Source organism: Otolemur garnettii, unplaced genomic scaffold (genome assembly GCF_000181295.1).
Source record: "Otolemur garnettii isolate 467f Iridium unplaced genomic scaffold, OtoGar3 scaffold00040, whole genome shotgun sequence".
Taxonomy (NCBI): domain Eukaryota; kingdom Metazoa; phylum Chordata; class Mammalia; order Primates; family Galagidae; genus Otolemur; species Otolemur garnettii.
Genome location: NW_003852435.1, coordinates 4984791 through 4992097, shown reverse-complemented (window position 1 = coordinate 4992097; position 7307 = coordinate 4984791). Strand labels below are relative to the sequence as shown.

Here is a 7307-nt window from a genome sequence, read left to right as displayed (position 1 = left end):
AAAAAAAAAAAAAAGAATTCTTCCCAGCAAAGTAAATAATCAACAGAATGAACAGACAACTTGCAGAATGGGAGAAAGTATTCAAAAGCTCTATATTTAATAAAGAGTTAATAGGCAGAATCTATAAAGAGCTCAAAAACATCAGCAAGTAAATAAAGACAAATAATCCCATTAAAAAGTGGGCAATGGACATAAACAGGAGCTTTTCAAAAGAAGACAGACAAATGGCCACAAATACCTGAATAAATGCTCAACACCGCTAGTGATCAGGGAAACGCAAAATAAAAACACAATGAGACACCATCCTACCCTGTCAGAATGGCTATTATTTGTATTAAAAAATAAAAAAAAAGGACAGATATTAGCATGGCTTCAAAGAGAAGAAAGCACATACACTATGGGTGGGACTGCAAATTAGTATAACTTCTACAGATAACAGTGTAGAGATTCTGCAAAGAACTAATCCAGGAATCCCACTACTGGATATCTACCCAAAGGAAAACAGCACATTTTATCAAAAAGACACCTGTACTTGAATTTTTATCAAACAGACCCCTGTGCTTAAATTCACAATTGCAAAGATGTGGAATCAAGCTAAACGCTCATCAATTCTTGAGTGGATTAAGAAAATATAGTATGTAGTACCATTAAGTACAACTCAGCCATAAAGAGGAATGAAATAATGTCTTTTGTAGCAATTTGAATGAAACTGAAAACCTTTATCCTGAATGAGTTATCTCATGAATGGTAATACAGATTCTGCATGAACTTTCCAGTAATTGAGAGTTAATTGATGGGCACATGGGTACAAAGAGATGTAGGAGACACTGGAAATGAAACAAGGAGCAGAGGGTGAAGAGGGGAGGTGTAAATACTTTCCTACTGGAAACAATGAACACTATTTGGGATCAGGTCACACTAAAATGCCTGTCTTAGGCATTATTCAAGTTATCTACGTAACAAAAATATGTGTACCCACATAATGTATTAAAAAATAAGAATCATGACTTTATAAACATAAACAGATGTTGTGTATTTGCATCTTTCTGGGGGAAAGTTCATAAATGACTATTTGGGGTGCACAAAATTGCATATGCAAAGAAGTAGGATGATTTTCAGAAGGATGAATAACTTGCTTGCTCCTACTAGAAAATTTGGTCCAAGTCTGTTTTCCATTCCATGAACGTAAATGATTGCATCTTTTACTGATAAAAATAAGTGAGCCACCTATCCAAAGATTAAGAATGTAAAATATGTTATGTGCTGACAATTTGGGGGGGAATGTTTGCTGCCTCTCATTAGCATACCTGCCCCCCTCCAATTTGAACCCATCTGTACCACCTTGAAAGTTGTGAATAGTTTATAACATTCCATTTTTCTTTTTATTCAAGTACTGGTATTTGTATTTCAAGAGAAACTAGGTAGTAGAAAAATTTTCTACCCTCTTCATCACAAATCAGAAGGCAAGTGGTTTTTTAACTTCAATTTTGAACATTTTTCACACTAACTCTACTCATATCTAACTTATATTTTTTACTTTACACCTGTAATAAAGATTCTTCTCTCAATTTAGATAATTAATTATCTTTTAAATAATTAATAATTTGATAATTTCTGTTATATTGCTCTATTATAAATATAACTTGCCTTTTAAAAAGTTTTATTCTATTTTAAATTGATGCCCAATAATTATAATTATTTATAGGGTTTAGGGTGATGTTTTGATACTGGTATACAAGGAATTATATAAAATTAGGGTAGATAACATGTAATATCTAAAATATTTATCATTTCTTTCTGATAAGACCATTCAAAATCCTTTCTTCTAATTATTGTTAAATTCACTACATTATTGTTAACAGTAGTCACGCTACTGGGATAGAACACTAGAACTTATTCTCCTTAACTATAACCTGATACTTGTTCAACAGCCTCTCCCCATCTTCACACATGCCTTATCCTTCCCAGCCCTGACAAACACTATTATACCCTTTTTTCCCCTGACATCAATCTTTTTAGATTCCACATACGAGCACGATCATAAGATACATACAAGGTCTGTCAATTAAGTTCCCGAACTTGCCACCTTGCACTTATGTTGACAGAACTGTACAACACTTGGTAAGGTTTCATAACCTTGATGTCTCATTGTCTCCCAGCTGTGTTTGTGTCAACATGTAGCACTGTCTTGCTGAGTGGCATTCATCCTTGTGTTTTTTGTGTGCCATTGTGAGAATGTTGAAGTTTGAGTTAGAGTGACAAACAAAAATTTGTAAATTTCCTGTTAACCTTGGCAAGAGTGAAAATGAAATCAGGACTATGTTACTCCAAATTTATGGGGACAGTGGCGTGAAGAAAATGGCAGTGTACAAATGGATTAAACGCTTTTCTGAGGTGAGATAAAGTGTCACTGACAGAGAGAGGGCAGGTCAGCCAAGCAGAACTGATGAAAACATTCCAAAATGTGTTTCAAATTGTGTATCAAAATAATTGGCTGACTATGAGAAGCATAGCAGACCAAGTAAACATCCATAGGGAAGCAGCAGGAAAACCTTAACTCAAAATCTTGGCCAACAACTCATGATAATGCACCAACTCACACCTCACTGTCTATGAGGGCGTTTTTAGCCAGTGAACAAATGACTGTATTGGAACACTCTGTCTACTCACCTGCACCAATTCCTTTATGCTTTAACCTAAAATAAAAGAGACTATTGAATGGAAGACATTTTGATAACATTCAGGACATCAGGGGTAGTACATTGACACCTCTGATGGCCATTCCAAAAAGAGTTCCAAAGGTGCTTTGTGTGTAGACTATGTGCTCCCCTCAGTGAACTTCCTAAGGGTACTTTGAAGGTGACTGTAATGATATTTAGCAATGAGATATGTAGCATGTTTTAAGGATGAGTTCACAAACTTAATTGTCAGAGTTTGTACTACATATCTTACAGATTTTCCTACTGTTGCTATGAGATGTTGCTACTCATTTCCTAAATACCATGGGCTACTAGTGAGACAAAAATCTTTTATTGTAAGAATTAATGTTTCATTGCCATTTTAATTGATGCAGGTCTAACCTGATGACCTTGCTATTCTATTTCTGACATGTAAATTTTAGTTATAATAGAAGTTGTGCACTTCAAATTGGTTTTAATGCACTAGGGTTAAATATATATCTTTAAATCAGACATACAATGGGGTTTTATCTCAGTATTGTTTAATTACCTTTAACATACTATTCCTCATGGTGTAGCTAACCTTATTTTAACCTGGCAACGTTTTAATGACAATGATATTTGGATAATGATAGTAAAAATAAGCCAAGATCACTATCTTTCCAATGTGATTACAGAGATGGAGAACAATGCACTAAAACTGTGTATTCGTCATAGTTCATACTTCTGTTTGGTTGGTTTTTTGTTTGTTTTTGGATAGTAGTTTTATTGATAAAGGTATAGGAAAATCATCAACATGGAAAACTCAGGTAATAAAGCCCTAAGCTTGATCTTGTATTACCACGGTCTCTTTCTTCTGTGGGGGTAAAGTTCTGCCCATGAACAGGATGCTGGCTGAGGGATTGTGCTGAAAAATAAAATGAATGGATGGTGGGCAGTGAACTTTTCCCCTGGCATCAGCATCCTAAAGGTGATGATGACTGCTGTGGCAGCCACTGACTCTGTACCCTCTTCATTCACTTCCACAAAGGACATGTGGACAGTTTTTGATATAAAAATATCTCTGGCTCCTGACAAGACTAATCAACCTTGCTGCTATTAAAGAGGTCCTGCCTACCCAGGCGGGTGAGGGGCAAGCTATCCTAGACTGCGATGACATCCCAATTCTCAGGTGAGGTCCGTTCATTCAGTATTTCCAAAGTCAGTTGTTTTTCAGTCTTTTTCAGACCTGTGGATTGGTCCTCCATGTCCTCGGGCAGCAGAATGATCACGCTGAGCTCCTTACCTTGGTAAGACAGTTCCTGCCCACAGCTCTTAATGTCCTCCATGTAGCCACAGGGAAATTTTTTCTTCTGATACATCATTTTCACTGTTTTTGCGTCTTTCTCATTCAATCTGATGGTGCCTTGGCCGTGGCTTCTTTCATAAATTTCTTCTGCTGGTTTCCCTTGAAATAGATGGCATTCATTAACATGAGTTTAGTCATGCTATCAACCACACCTGTAGCCAACAGTTCTGGAATTTTCCTTCAGTGTGTCTTCAACCCACTGGTTTATGGTTTTCCTTGCATCTTCAGGGGCATGTTGAAATCCACACTGGCCAGTTCAGTACCGTACATTTTCTCAGTCAAAGCCAAGAACTCAGTAAGGAAATTATAGTTTTTCTTTCCATATAATCTATTACCAAATTTCAGAATGTAGGCCACTCCACATTTGTTGCTATTAGCATTTAGACTTTGAAATATTTTTTTTTTACTATTGTGGTGTGGTCTTTTATTATATACATTGATCTTATAGAATAGCTTATAATTCAATTTCATAATCATTCATTATAAGAATATTAAACTTAATTTGCAATTGCAGGCTGTTTTACATATTTATTCTAAATTCTTAAGAAAAATTTCAGTAGAGAATATTATTGTTCAGACTTTGAAATCTTGAATAAATCCCCTCAACCTGTTGAAATGGAAAGTCTTGGACAGCTGTGCCTCAATGTTGCCTCTGGTCCCTAGAAAGATCAAGGCCACAGCTTATGAAAAGCTGAAGGGAGAGATGAAGATGTTTCCACTCAGATTGTTTTCATTTCAGGTCTATCACAAAGTGGATTTTGCTGTGCTTGGCTTTTCCATGGTGAAGCCCACTGCACATAGGCAGACCCAGTGCTCTGGGCTGGGTGCCGGTGTGAGGTCTCCATAATTTATAATTTCTTAAACATTCACAACCATGGGTTGAAGAGCAATCCCTCCTTAGAACTCTATTGGAAATGTGTTTGTTTAGACAGACGGCATGCCCAGAGGTTAATTCTGTAGCTTAAATGTAAAATTGACTTTATGCTTGTAAGAAGCAGCTAATGGAAAAAAATTGTACATGCAAGCAGTTGTTTGGAATGTGCAACAATGGACGCTCAGTGTGGCCAATCACTCAATACTCCTCATGAAATACATTCATGACTCCTAAAAAATGGCTTTTAGTATTAGGAATACATTGGTTATAACTCAATTCCTATTATCAGTATAAATTAAAAAAAGTTTTAATCCAAATAACTAAAATTTTGACACTCAAAAATCTGTCTTTCAAAAGAAAATGAAAACATCTGCAATCTTATATCAAACTAAGGGGCAACACCATTAATGCTTGTGTCTACTCAAATATATAGTACTGTTTTAACAGCAAAAAGCAAATTGTCTCAGGCTAAGAAAAAATTAGATTTCTCATTATTTTACACATCTTTCTAGTGAAAATGATAGCCTTTATGGCAATATTGTGAGATTCAATTCTGTATGCAAAATGTCAATAAAGAATTAATATAACTTCCTTCAATTAATGATACAACTTAAAGAAGAGTCTTCTATATTTCATAATTCCACTTCTCTATAACTGACTCATTTTAAGCAAAGATTTTGTAGCTTATCCATGTTTCTGGTTCCTTATTAGTGATTTAGTGATTTAAATTTTAGTTTAAAATTTGTATGTCTATTTATAACAAAAATTTGAAAACTGTTAAAAAATTTTTGAAACAAAAAAGATGCTTAAGCTATCCTATCCAGAATTCTAATAGCTACTTGAAACCTACCCTAGACAATATTGAGCTAACACTATTGCTGAGACATCCAAACAGCACACTTCAAACCAACCTTCACAACACTTTGATGAACATTGTTTCTTGCACATAATTTTCTAGGATTTATTACAAATCTCAAAGTCAGGTACTAAAAGCTTCCCCTATTCCAGGGTAATGGGTATTTTTGTACTAAAGCTATTGGTTAAATACTTGACTATACTCTTATCTTCATTGCTGAAATAGAAAATTTTTAAGACAGGTCTCCTTTTTTCTTTACTATGTAAGTATCACTATGATATCCCCATGTTTTTGATGTATCTTTTCATGTAATTTAATATAAAAGATAAATTCATTTAATTTATGCTTCATTTGTGCTTCACTTTAGTCTGATTGTGCTTTTGAAGGTGGCAGAGGATATAAAAATCAAGGTATTTTCAATTCAATAAAATTGATACATTTTATCAATAAATCAGGCCATTATTCTAACCACACCATCATTTCTTGATGCCATTACTTGGTAAGACTTTATCAGAAGTAATTTAAAATAATTCATCAAGAATTGAAATAATCATTATAAACTTTGGAAGGTACATTTGTTTTTGTTTAAACTTCCAGTAGCTCAGTAAAATTTACATTTGTTTCATCATCATTTTAGTAAAAATTCCTGGTTGTCATCTCTTTCTTTTCAGAAAAGTTGAAATATCTCTTGTTCCATTTCATGTATTTTACAAATTCCAAATTCATGTATTAGTAATTTATAGCACAGAGTGCCAAGATATTATCATTTCTGAAAATTGGTCATCCTCAGTTTCATTAAATTTAAGAGACTCATGGGAAACATCTTTATCTTCTGTGTTGTACCCATCATCTGTGATCACTCTGCATTGTATTGTTGCTATTGTTTTTGTTTTCTGCTATGTTTCAAAAATACTCAGATACTCTGAAATGATTTCTTAAGGCAGATGGCTAAAAATGTGGTGGATTTTCTTTGCTCAAGATGTCATTCTATGTCTAAAATCATGGATGCTGAATCATATTTAGTAAATTAGAATTCATCCTAATTCCCATCAAGACTCATTTGATAGTGTACAGCTTAAACAAGTCATAAATCATATTCCATTGAACCCACAGGGGTCAAGTTAGTTAGCGTACAGGACTACTTCCTGCTTTGATAGACCACGGTCTCATCCAGTCATCTCTCACTGCACTTACATTCACAAAATACAGAATGCTCTAGAACAAGAGTTAGTAAACAAGGGTCCATGAGCACAATCCATCCTATGACCTATTGTACATAGCTCGTGAGCTAAGAATGGCTTTTACATTTTTAGGGAGTTGTAAAAAGCAAGCAAAATTAAATGAAACACAATGTACAATCTGTACCAGAGATAGCAGGTGGCCTTCAAAGACTAACTGCTTGCTACATTGACCTTTAGAGGAAAAAAAAAATGCTGATGCTTGCCCTAGAGTCTTGACAGTATTGTAATAATATTCACTCACAGAATTATTTTTAGGATTTTATATTTTAGGGCAGTTGTAGAGTCACTGAAAAATTAAGACAAAGATATA

The 7307-nt window shown here is 34.5% G+C and overlaps 1 pseudogene; it reads right to left on the bottom strand.

Annotated features, from left to right (window-relative positions):
- Nucleotides 1–3498: 3498 nt before the first annotated feature.
- LOC100965724 lies at nucleotides 3499–4761 on the bottom strand (annotated as a pseudogene).
- Between the last annotated feature and the right edge of the window lie 2546 nt (nucleotides 4762–7307).